The sequence below is a fragment of the Pteropus vampyrus genome, unplaced genomic scaffold (genome assembly GCF_000151845.1).
Source record: "Pteropus vampyrus isolate Shadow unplaced genomic scaffold, Pvam_2.0 Scaffold130, whole genome shotgun sequence".
NCBI classification, from domain to species: domain Eukaryota; kingdom Metazoa; phylum Chordata; class Mammalia; order Chiroptera; family Pteropodidae; genus Pteropus; species Pteropus vampyrus.
Window position 1 is genome coordinate 317009 of NW_011888911.1, and position 12536 is coordinate 329544.

The following is a 12536-nucleotide window of genomic DNA, read 5'->3' on the forward strand; positions in this document are numbered from 1 at the left end:
GCATCTGAAAGACTGACAGGGTTAAGGGATTCCAGACCAAGATGGCACACTCACATACTTGTTGGCAAGTGTCTTCTTAACTTCTTCACCACATAAGCCTCTCCATAGAATTGCTTTCAACATGGCAGCTGGCTTTTTTCAAAGCCATAATCAGAGAGAGAGAGAGAGAGTTTGAGATTGAGATTAAAAGAGGGAGAGAGAGAGAGAATGAGAGGGAGAGAGGCAGGCTCAGAGAGAGAGGCCAAGTCAGAAGCTGTAATGTCTTTATAATTTAATGTTGGAAGAGACATATATATCACTTCTGGCATATTCTATTTGTCACACAGATGACTCTAGTATAATATGAGAAGTGACTACATGAGGGTGTGAATAACAAGAAGCAGAAATCATTGAGGTTCATCTTGGAGGCTGGCTACCACAGCAGACTATTCATATGTCTAAATTCTTTGAATGCTCATAAATTCAAAAATGTCGAAGAAATGGACCCATTTTTTGCAAACCACAAACTACCAAAACTCAACCAGGATTAAATAATCAACCTGAATAGTTTTATAACTGCTAAAGACATTAAATTTATAATTAAAATCTCCCTAAAAAGGGATATCTAGGCCAATATGGTTTCACTAGAGAAACTTACCAAACATTTTTAAAAAGATTAATAGCAATTTTGCATAATCTTAATGAAAATAAAATTACCCTGATGCCAAAACCAAAAGAGAACACAAAGCAAGACTATAGACCAATATCTCTCATAAGTTTAGATACAAAAATCTTCAACAAAATATTAGCAAATCAAATGCATAAAAAGAATTGTACACCATGACTAAGTGGGCTTTATCCAGGGATTCAAAACTGAATCAACATGCAAAATCAACCCGTGTAACCCACCATATTAACAGATTAAAGAAGAAAAACCAAATGATAACATTAATCAATATAGAAAAAATTATTTGACAAAATTCAAAATCTATTCATGGAAAAAAAAAACCCTCTCAAATAGAGGAAGAGAAGAAATTTTTAACTTGCTAAAGAACATCTACAAAACAACAACAACCCTACAATTAAGATTATATTTAATTGGAAAATTACTTTCTTGATAAGCTTTTCCTCTAAGATTAAGAACAAGGTGAGTATGTCTGCTCTCACTACTGTTAATCAATGTAGTACTTGAAGTTCTAGCCATTTATAAGAAGGCAAAGAGCGAAAAAAAAAAGTTTGGAAGGAAGAGATGAAACTCTCCCTATTTTCAGATGATATGATTATGATTATCTACACAGAAAATTCCAAGGAAGCTCCAAAAAAAAAAAAAAAAAATTATCTACACAGAAAATTCCAAGGAAGCTCCAAAAAAAAAAAAAAAAAAAGTCCACCTAGAACCAATAAGAGAGCCTAACAAGTTTTCAGAATATAAAGTCAACATGCAAAAATCAATCACTTTTCCATATACTAGCAACGACTACCTGGAAACCAAATTTAAGATACCAGTAAAAACACACACTTTTTACAATCACTCCAGAGAAAATTAAATACTTAGGTATAAACTTAACAAAATATGCACAGGCTTTTTATGCTAAAAATTATAAAATGCTGATGAAGGAACTCAAATAACTAAATACTGTGAAATCCTATGTTCTGGAATTGGAAGACTCAGAATAATAAAGATGTCAATTCTCCCCCAATTGATCTATTGGTTTAATATAATTCCTGTCTAAATCCTAGCAAGACTTTTGTGGACATACACAAGCTTATTCAAAAATTTATATGAAAAGGCAATAGTCTAGAATAGTTAAAATAATCTCGAATATAAAGAACAAAATGAGAGGAGCCATAGCTACAGAAAGCAAGACAGTGTAGAATGATGAAGGGAAAGACAATTCAAAAAACAGAACAGGATTGATAACCAGAAGTAGATTCACACAAATATGCCCAACTAATTTTTTTAATTAAATATTTTATTTTGAGTTAAATACAGATCACATGCAGTTGAAATGAAATAATGCAGGGACCTCCTGTGTACCCTTTACCTAGTTCCTGCAGTGGTGACATCTTACAAAACCATCGTTTAATATCATACCCAGAAGAGTTCTATTACTACCAAGATTTTTTGTTGCTCCTTAGCCACATTTCCCTTCTCCCGCCCCAGGCTAAAGAATGTGTGACCTGCATAATGTTATATAAATAGAATCACAGTATACGGCCATTTGGAACTGGGTTTTTATACTTAGCATAATCCCATGAATACCAGTTGTTGCATTATCAGTAATTTGTTCTTTTTTATTGCTGAATAGTCTTCCATGATATTGAGTGGTTTGTTTAACCACTCATCCATTAAAGGACATGTGGATTGTTCCAGTATTCAGACATTATAGAAAACCTACCCTCAACATCATATATAGGTTTTATCTTCATATTAAGTTAGGTCGAGCAAACACATTTAAAGGAAATATTTCCATTTGCGGAAATATTTTCAGTAATATTGTAAGATTATAAGAGTGGAGGTGTTCAAGAAGATTGTAGGCACTCTCTTTCTTACTCTTTTTATCTCTCCACAGTCCTCTCTTCTAAACTCTTCCCAGGCAGATGACCCTGAGAGCCTGCTACTACTCAACCTTACTTGGGACACATTATTTCTTTTCATAGAACATCAGAGCCTCTGTTTTTGCCGCTGTTCTTGTGCCTTTCGAATTTTGATTAAGGAAGAAAAAGATAAATCTGATTCTGTGTTGGACTGATGGAAAAGAGGGAGAGACAATGATGGTCTGCATATAGTATCTGGCTTTCTCCTAAATTTATACATAGCTTGTCATCATTACTATTAAATTTCTTTCAATTATGAGTATCTAGTTTGCATGAAAAATGCATTCTCCATTTATTAACAAGACTTTGCTCATTTTTGTTGTGAAAGAATAACCAAAACTTAATTACTATAAAGATGTGTATATAAATATTTATATATTTATATCCTGTCCTTAGATTCATCACAAGGCTTTATTACATCAATCAAAAATACATTTGCCTGAACTTTTTAAATGAATTGGTACCATGCCAAAACTTCATCTACTATCTGTCACATAGCTTTCATTCAATAAATATCCATTGAATTAATTCCTGGATTTTATTCCTTGATCCTGTGAGCATAATGAGAACTGATAGATTATTGCTTGTTTCTTTAGAGAGCAGAAAGTTCAATGAATGGAACTAATAAAATGATAGATAAAGACCATTTTGTAAAAGACCTTTCTAATAATGAGCTATTCAAAACCTAGAATGTACTGGTTTTTGAAGTGGTAATCTATCCATTACTAGAAATATTTTACTAAAATTTTCACAATTAAGGTAGGAGACATTATGGCATTGGGTAGAAGGTTAAAGAACATTATCTTTAAAATCCCATATAAATGAATGACAGTTTCAATGTGTTTATGCCCTTTTAATTGAAAAAAATCTTAAATCAATGAATTTTTATATTAAACAACATGTGTAAATGTAAACTTGCATACTTTACAAATTTTTCAAAGCATAATGCTATTGGAAAAAAAGTCATCTGCTTAATCACCAAACCATTTTAGCCTCTCTCACTAAATGAAACAACAATAAATGAGATTCAAAAAAATAAATCTATACCTATAGGCAGAAACATAAAATACATTTTTAACTCTGCCAAATTTTAGAGAGTTAACTCTATTTTGTTGAGTCCCTAATGTGATTTTATTGAAAAGGGAATATTGTTACTAAACACTTATTTCCTTATACTAGTTGTGATAGTTAGTCTTCTATGTTAACTTGGCTAGACTATAGTACTTAGTTATTTAATAAAATACTAATCTAGGCATTGTTGTGAAAAAATTTCGTAGATGTGGTTAACATCTGCAATAAGTTAGCTTTAAGTAAAGAGTACACTTGCTAATATGGGTGGGCCTCATCCAATCAATTGAAAGCCTTAAGAACAGAAACTGAGGTTTCCCAGAGAAGGAAGAATTCTGCCTTAAGAACATAGCATCAAATTTTACCTGATTTTTCAGACTGCCAGCCTGACATATGGATTTTAGACCGTCCAGCCCCCCAATTGTATGGTAAGCCAGTTCCTTTAAATTAGAATATAATAATAAAATAAAATAAAAATTATAAATAAATAAATAAATAAATAAGTGTGTGTGTGTGTGTGTGTGTGTGTGTGTGTGTGTGTGTGTGTGTGTGTGAGTTTGGTTTTGTTTCTCTGGAGAATCATGACACACTAGATTTTTTTTTTTTATGTCCACTACTAAAATGACTGCCTAGGGAGAATATGTTGCTAATTTGGTCAGATTCCAGAACCCAGCTAAGGTCAAATTCACTACTGCTTTAAAATGGTAGAGCTCTTGCTTCTTGTATTTATATTTCTTTTGCGCTGAAGTTTCAAATGTTCAAGTATTTTACATTTGTTTGTCTTACTGTGGGCTCAATGATTATAATTACTCATGGCAGCCTAATTCAAGGAAATCACCAACAAAATAAGAAGTATATTTTTGAGTGGAAGAAGATATTTGCAAATGATATATCTAATAAGAGATTAATATCTAAAATATATAAAGAACTCATACACTCAGCATCAAAAAAAAACCCAATTCAATTAAAAGATGGACAGACATGGAAAAACATTTCTTTAAGAAGGACATCAGATGTCCAACAGAGACACGAAAAGATGCTCAACATCACTAATCATCATGGAAATGCAAATCAAAACCACAATGACATATCAGCTCACACCTGTCAGAATGGATATCAACAAACCATAAGTGTTGCTGAGGATATGGTGAAAAGGGACCCCTTGTGTTCTGTGTGGTGGGAATGTAAATTGGTGCAGGCACTATGGAATACAGTATGGTGATTCCTTAAAAAATTAAAAGAATTATCTTATGACACTGCAATTCTACTTCTGGGTATTTATCCAAAGAAGTCCAAAATGCTAATTTGAAAATATACGTGCATCCCTATGTCCATTGCAGCATATTTACAATAGTCAACATTTGAAAGCAACCTAAGTGTCCATCAATAGATGAATTGATAAAGAAGAATTTGTACTTATATATGATAAATTTATTACTCAGCCATAAACATAAGTGATTAATGGACAGATAATGAGACTTCATACTGAGAAAGTAAAACAGTGTCTCAGACTTAGTGCTGATCGGGACATTCACTTTCTTTTGGAAACTGTGACCTTTCATTTTATATAATTGTATTCCTCCAGCTGCCACTGGATACCCTAGTGTTGGGGAGCATTTTGTATTGGAAGCAGTGAATTTGGATTATGAATCAAATCTATAGTTGTTCTTAATACCTAGAAATCAATTGAAATGTGGTATTGCAGATCTTGCAAAATTTTTCTACAGAGACAAAAAAGTATTTGGATATTTCTGAGTTTTAATCACACTAAGTTGCGTACCTGGGCCTTTTTGACATTTATTTCTAAAACTAAATGGGCGGAATATTTTACAGCCATATTTCCAGACACAGCACCTCGGTGATTGTGGTAACTCTAGGAAACATGTTGTGCAGCAACTGGGAGGACTAAGGCCATGGAGAGAGTTTCCATCTCCCAACATCAAATAACTAGTAATCAGCAGACTTGGGTCTTAATCTTGGTTTTATGATTCAAATTTTCATGTTTTTTCAATATATATTTTTGGCCGCATAAAATATGAAAACAATATATTAAGTTAGACAGCTGTATCACTCTCTTCTTTATTTATGGTTCAGGAAAGATCAGCTTTACTGAATTTTAGCTCTCAGTGTCTAAATTTAGTTTAAAGAATTTTAATAATGCTTCATTTTTATATCTGTGGAATAAATGTCTACCATAAATGTTGGGTTATTACCCTAGTATTATAAATAAAGACCATGAAATTCAAGAGCTTCCATGATTTATGTGAGTTCGTTGGCACTCACCCATGACGCACAGCTCCAAGTCAGCAGTTCTGAATCTCACTAGTCCTACCTCTCAGTTGGGGAGTTCCCAGGGTGAGTGGACTTCAGAGCCAAATATTCCCTGAGTTAGTTTTGAGGCTGATTCATTGCTCTGGTATGAAACTTGAGGATGAGCTAGTTTAGGTGGAATCTATTAGACACCCAGGTCAACAGAGAACACAAAAGTGATTCATTTCCTCGCTCGCCCACCTACATGAATCTTACAAAATCAGTAAGCATTCAATTTATAAAAATTCTTATCACATCTCGAATTAGTCAGTGGTCATCTATCCAGGATTTCTGAAGGGTAGTATTGTGAAAGCAGGTCAGCTTGCTTATTATTGTTAGCTTATGCTGGCTGGAAGGTTAATCTTTACCCAGAAAGTGTATACCTGGGAGTTGAAATCAGACTATCTGTCTAGGACACTCCTTAGTACTTATGCTATAACTGGTCCCGAAGAAATTTGTTTTTCACCCCTTACTATGACGAGGGGTCATATTTTTGCTCAATTTTGAGCCTCTTATTTTTTCCACCTGTAAAAATAAGCTTTGTTATCCTAAGAAAAAAAAATTTTATAGCAAAAGATGGCTCAGAGGCTTCTCAGAAATCAAGGAGCACTTATAAAACATTATTTGCTTGTAAAAGTGTGAGTGTCAATTAATCAAAATCATATGGGTTTAATTTCCTTGCAAATAAATAAGGGCTCACTAATGAGGATTTGAGTTTGCATTTTGTCAAAACTAAAGTAACTTAGTAAAGATGTGCAGTCTTTCTTGAACTAGATAGATCCACTGTTTCTCAGTAAAAAGTAAAATATATCATGAGATATCACTTCATGCCTATTAGAATGGTATCATTAAAAAGAGATAACAGATGATGACAAAGGTGTGGAGAATAGAGAAGCCTTATGTACTGTTAGTGGGATTGTAAATTGGTGCAGCCATTAGAGAAAACAGTACTGAGATGCCTCAAAAAATTAAATATAGAACTACCATATGATCCAGCATTTCACTTCTGGAAATTTATCTAAAGGAAATGAAAACACCATATTGAAGAGATATCATCACCCAAATTTCAAAGTAGCATTGTTTATAGTAGTCAAGACATGAACACACCAAAGCACCTAAGTGTCCATTGATAAATGAATAAAGAAGTTGTGGTATATGTATAATAATATAATATAGTATAGTATAGTAGAATAGAATAGAATAGAATAGAATAGAATAGAATAGAATAGAATAGAATAGAATAGAATAGAATAGAATAGAATAGAATAGAATAGAACAGAATAGAATAGAATAAATAGAATTAATAGGATCAATAGAATTAATATAATATAATTCAGCCACAAAGAGAAAGCTTACCATTTGTGACAACATGGATGACCTTGAGGTTGTTACACTAAGTGAAATAAGTCAGATAAAGAAATAATAATACTGTATGATCTCACTTATATGTCAACATAAAAAAACTAAAAACAAACAGGCAAATAAAAACTCATAGAGAGATCAGATTCGTGGTTACCAGAGACAGGGGATGGGGAAAGGTGAATTGGATAAAGGTGTTCAGAAGGTTCAAGATAAATGAGTAGTAGGAATATAATGCACAACCTGATGAATATTGTTAACCCTGCTATGTGATGTATTTGAAAATTGTTAAGAGAGTAAATTCTAAGAGTTCTCATTGCAAGAAAAACATATTTTTCTATCTCTCCCCTTTTTTTTGGTACCTATATGAAATGATAGATGTTAACCAAACATATTGTAGTAATCATTTCAAAATATATGTAAGTCAAATCATTACACTATACAGCTTAAACTTACACAGTTTTGTATGTTAATTATTATAGCTCAATGAAATTGGGGAAAGAAACAAAGGACATGATATTTATCATTTTATTTTTTTCCAGCTTTATTGAAACAATTAATTGCTCATATTTACATTGTATAATTCAATGAGTTTTTTTCCAATTATAGTTGACATACAATAATATACCAGTTTCAGTTGTACAGCATAGTGATCAGAAATCCAAATACCTTGCAAAGTGATCACCCCACTAAATCTAGTAACCCTCTTCCCTTTACCTATTTATTACATTACATAACTATCTTCCCCATGCTATACTCTACATCTCCATATCTATTCTACAACTATCCATTTGTACCTCTTAATCTCTTTGCCTTATTTTTTGCTGTCCTACCCACCCCCTCCCATCTAGTAGCCCTCAAAATATTCTCTGTATCTCTGAGTTTATTTCTGCTTTTATTGTTGTTTTTTATTTTGTTCTTTAGATTCCACATGTATGTGAAATCATGAGATATTTGTCTTTCTCTATCTGACCCATTTCATTCAGCACAATACCTTCTAGGTTCATCAAGGCAATATCTTTTTCCATCCCCTTCCTTTTACTCTGTGTGTGTCTTTTAATCAGAAGCGAGTCTTTTGTAAGCAGCAGATGTGGGGGTCTTGTTTTCTTATCCATCTGGCCACTTTATCTTTTGGTGGAACACTTAATTCTTTTCCATTTGAGGTACTTGTTGATAGGAATGTAGTTATTACAATTCTTTACTCCTGTTTTTGATACAGGCTTTTTCTTCTTAAAGAAAACGCTTCAACATTTCCTGTAATACTAGCTTGGTCTTGATAAATTCCTTTAGCTTATTTTTGTCTGAGAAGCTCTTTATCTGTCCTTTGACTCTAAATGAAAGCTTTGCTGGATAAAGTATTCCTGGTTGTAGATCCTGGGTTTTCATCACATTGAGTACTTTGTGCCAAGCCCTTCTGAACTGCATAGTTTCTTTTGAGAAATCAGTTGCCAGTCTTATGGGTGCTCCCTTTTGGGTAATTAGTTGCTTTTCTCTTGCTGCTTTTAAGATTCCTTCCTTGTATTTAACCTTTGGCATTTTAATTGTCATGTGTCTTGGTGTGGGCCTTTTTGGGCCTCTTTGGGTTCATCTTGTTTGGGACTCTCTGAGCTTCCTGGAGTTGTATGTCTATTTCCTTTACCAGGTGAGGGAAGTTTTCCATCATTATTTCTTCAAATAGCTCTTCAATGTCTTGTTTTCCTTATGCTACTCTTATGACACAGATATTTTTACATTGAATAGCGTCCCATAGGCTTCTTAAATTATTATTATAGTCTTGGCTTCTTTTTTCTTGCCATTCTGATTGAGTGTCCTTGGCTTCCCCATCCTCTATATCGGTAGTTTGATCCTCTTCTTTATTCATTCTGTTGATTCCATCTAATATACTCTTCATCTCAGATAATGTGTTCTTCATTTCTGACTGGTTCTCTTTTATAATTTCCATTTCCATTTTTATGTTTTTTTTTTATCTCTTTGTTAAAGTTCTCACTGAATTCATTGACACTCCTCCTTTATAACCAGTGTTTTGAACTCTGCATCTGTTAGATTGCTTGACTCCATTATTCTTGGATCTCTGTTCTGTTCTCTCATATGGTTTCTGCTTCTTTGTTTTCCCCTTTCAGCTGCCTTTCTGTGTCTGTTTCTATGCATTAAGCAAAGCTTCTAAGTCTCCCGATCTTATTAGTGAGGCTTTGTATAGTAGGTATCCAGTGGCACAGTCCTGAGAGGGGTTCAGCTGCAGGCCAAGTTTAGCCCCAACCTGTGTCCCTCCAGGGCCACCTGTTAATATTCAGCAAGCAATCCACAGATGCTGTGATTATACTTGACTCAAGAGGCCATGCTAGAAACCAGTCAGCTGCCACTCAGCAAGCAGCAACGGACTATCCGAGCGCACACTTGGATTGTGGCTTGTGTGGGTCTGTGAGTTGGGGGATGCAGAGTTTCAGAGAGTCTTCTGAGTGGAGCGACCTCTGTTATCCAATTTGATGACCTCTCAGCTATGGAGGCGCTGCAACCACACACTGGGAGCGGGGAATGCTCAACAGAGGAACAATGGATACTGCCAACACTTCTGTCCGGGAGAGATCCTCACCTCTAGCCTTCATTCTGACAACTCAGTGTCCCCTGTAAGTCCCTGGTGTCCCCTGAGCAGCTAACCCGGTGCTGGTACTCAGAGCGAGCAGGTCTGTTAGTGTGAAAGTCAACTCTCAGACAGGGGCCCTTTAAGAGGCATATGCAGCTGCCGGCTGCTGCTGCCATAGCCTCTGTCCCACTCATTTGCTTGGGACAGGCAGCTTCACACCTTTGCCCCCTTCTACCTTCTACAGTTGCAAGTTGATTAGTTATTTTTCTCTGTAGTTGTAGGGTTTCTGTTCATCTAGATCCCAGGTGACTTTCCTTGCTGTTTGCTCTGTATTTCTGTCACAATTTTGATTTGGTCGCAAGAGGGATGAACTCAGCTTCTATCGTACACACTATTTTTTCCCCTCTTCATATTTTATTTTTAATGAAAGACATTTGTAAAATAATAAATAGAAAAACCTAATGATATAAAGATTTTTCTTATCATTTTGTCAGCATAAACACCACACTTGTCTTAGCTGAAACTCTTTGAGTGCATATATAATTCCTATGAAAACCTTCAACCATAAATTATGTGATTCATCTTTTAAAAATTTCTTTCTCAATGAACAAAATTGCCAACAACAACAAAAAAAAAAAACACAGGGCAAAGATATAAGATGTAAAGAGACATAGCGCAAGTCATCTTTTAAAAATTTCTTTCTCAATGAACAAAACTGCCAACAAAAAACTCAGGGCAAAGATTTAAGATGCAAAGAGATACAGCGCAAGTCATTGAAAAAGCAAAGCAAGAATTAAAAATTTCTCCTTTGAGTCCCCTAGTCAGTCAATATTTTGCCTTCCATCTTTATACTAATGATGATTTTAATGATGACATATAATATTAATAATGTATGATGAAAACAGTATTAGTTGTGCTAATGCAACCTTCATGAAATATAAAAAAAAGTAGCTTTATGTCATGCTTAAAAATAGGTTATTTAACTATGTATGGTGTCAGATGGCTACTAGACTTTTCAGGGTGATCACTTATAAGTTATAAAAATGTCTAATCACTATAATGCATACCTAAAACTAATGTAATATTGTATGTCAACTATAATTTTAAAAAAATATTTTAAAAAATCTTAAAAAAAAAAGAAATGGGTTATTTAATGATTGAACAATGGGATTCATCCAGCTAAAATTATGTGAAAATAACTGGAGGAATTATGATCTGAAGATAATTGATAAGATCATGCTGTCTTTTTCCAGCCATGTTACCAGTAATATACAAATAACTACAGATGATAATGAATAATTTGACTCGTTCTGGATAATGCTGGATAAAACTCTTGAGAGGAATTGGATAAAACAAATGTTTTTATTTTTATAATGTATCTTGACCCAAAGCCAAGACTTACAGGATTTTGCTTGGAATTACATTCTGTTATTTGCAAAGAGTTCCCTTGACTGTTAGACTGGCAGAGCTAGTAAATTACTGCTCATATGAGGCTATTTAATCTTAGCACTCTGAAAATGTCCAATCTATTACTGCTGCTAAATTTAACCTCATGTGAGCCACACCATTGGGGCATGAAGTTCACCAATCTTCCCAGTATAGAAAGCGAAAGTTTTTTTCTCTCCATGGTTTGGTTAACACTCTCACTCAGACAGAATCTCAATGTGAAGAAGCCTGTGCTGATGAAGGCTGGACCTTCAGGGGTTAACATTATTTCTGTAGGGCCTATTAGCTATGTAGGCTCGTTATGAGGTCCTAGGGATATTTCTGCTTCTAGGGAACTCAGAGTCTAGTAGTGGGGAGAAGTGAATAAAAAATGATCATGGGAAAATGTGAATCTTATAATGGAAGTAGACATAGAATGCTAGGATGTTTCAGAATTCAGAATGCCTAAACATCTGAGGCTGGCGTTGGGGTGGGGTTTGTGCAATTATATACCACCATATAACACACCATTCCAGAAGTAAGCAGCTTAAAACAATTGGCATTTATTTGCTCATGATTTTGCTATGGGGTCTGGGCTCAGGCACACAGTTCTTCTGCTAGTATCTCCTGGGATTACTCATAGTGGTTCAGCTGGGGTCAGACAGCCAAGGAAAAACTTACTCACATACTGTATCATTAGGTGGGATTCCTAGCAGGGCATCTCAGTTATCCTCCATGTGACCTTTCCAGCAGATTAGCCCAGGTGTTTAATATGGTGGCTGTAACTTTCTAAGTGAGTTAGGACAAAACCTGCAAGGCCTCTGAGCTAAGGCTCAGCAGTTATACAATGTTACATCCGCTACATTTTATTGGGCAAGTAACTGGGCTATTCCAGAATCAAGGAGGGGGAAAGATAGTTCCCATTTCATAATGAGAGGAGCTAAAAAGAAGTTGTAGACATTTTAAAGTACCACAGGCATTAGTTAGGGAACATGTCAAAGAAAGTTCTGTTGAATTGGATCTTTAAAAGATTTATGTGCGTTTTCTCTGCACAAGTGTATGTGTTAATGTGTATGCATGTGTGCACGTGCATGTGTGTCTATGTGTGCGTGTGTTGGGGCAGAAAGTATTCCAGGAAAGCCAAAAGAGCATTCCAAACTCAGAGATGAATATGAACAAAGGATGGTGTAATATGTGTGAAACTGCAAGTAAGTAT